Below are 1046 nucleotides of genomic sequence, written 5' to 3'. Positions count from 1 at the left end.
AACATATTCATAGCATGTTGGGTGCGGCTGTGCTTAACAACATTTATGTTTCGGATCACAAAACCAAGATTGGTCCAGGTGGTCGGAGTGGTGTGATGCAGGTGTCTTATAACGATTTTATGGAAACGCTCATTATCTATCTGGTACGTATGAAGCTCTGTGTTGTCATCTTCAAGGGAACTTAGCACTTACACTTTTTAGTTATAGCAAATTGTTGCCAAATTGTTATTACAATAACATTTTCATTTTTTTTTTATTATTGAACTTTTCATTTATTTGTTTTATATTTTTTTATTTTTTGATTTGATTTGATTTGATGCTTTTCAACTGGTCCTTTTTCATCTGATTTTGGATTTAATGCTTTTGATGCTTTGCTTATTTGACAAACCTAACCTATTTGACAAATAGGTTAAAATACAATTTTTGTGAAAAGCAAAAAAAAAAGTGTGACCTGTGAAATATAAGAACAAAGGATTATGTGTTCCAGTCAGATAGCTGTGCCAGAGCCTTGGGATGAACGCCTTGGATAGTTTTGCCGTGTTGTACTGTTTGGCAGTCAGAGTTGAGCCGTGAAGCATGGCTTGACTGTATACAGAATCATAACGTGTTCATTTATTTTATTTCAGCAGAAGGTAGCGCAGAGGCCATAACAAGTGACAGGGCAGACATCCCTATCAGCTTCTTCACGCGTGCGCTATGCTGACGTCGAGCAATAGAAAGCCAGCACCACTAGAATTTGTTTAAGTAGTTGGTACTGCCAAAGCTCAATAAAGTTGAAGTTGCAAAAGATCTGCTGCTGTGTAATTGCAAATACAGCCCTTGGCCACATCAGCCGTGTAATTGCTGTGTCGATATCATACTTGAGCGTATGAAGGAAACGCAAACTGGTGTAGTTTTATAGCCTTCTGAAGCAGAGAGGGGATTTATAGTATTAATACTGTGATAATGTTGGTCAGAACGCAGATTTTCGCGGAGCCTCAGCAAGCGTCTCAGCAGGGTTTTCGATTTGTTGAGCAGCTTTGCCATAATGCCCGCTTTTTTGGTTC

General features: G+C 38.6%; 1 long non-coding RNA gene across 1 annotated transcript; it reads left to right on the top strand.

Moving 5' to 3' along the window:
* The first annotated feature begins 496 nt into the window (after window positions 1–496).
* On the top strand, window positions 497–789 carry LOC122322612. Its single transcript, XR_006246712.1, has 2 exons — window positions 497–561; window positions 627–789. It is a non-coding gene; the product is annotated as an uncharacterized LOC122322612 (long non-coding RNA).
* Window positions 790–1046: the final 257 nt, after the last annotated feature.

Source organism: Drosophila grimshawi, unplaced genomic scaffold (genome assembly GCF_018153295.1).
Source record: "Drosophila grimshawi isolate 15287-2541.00 unplaced genomic scaffold, ASM1815329v1 contig_44, whole genome shotgun sequence".
In the NCBI taxonomy this organism is placed as follows: domain Eukaryota; kingdom Metazoa; phylum Arthropoda; class Insecta; order Diptera; family Drosophilidae; genus Drosophila; species Drosophila grimshawi.
This window is presented reverse-complemented; position numbering and strand designations above follow the sequence as displayed.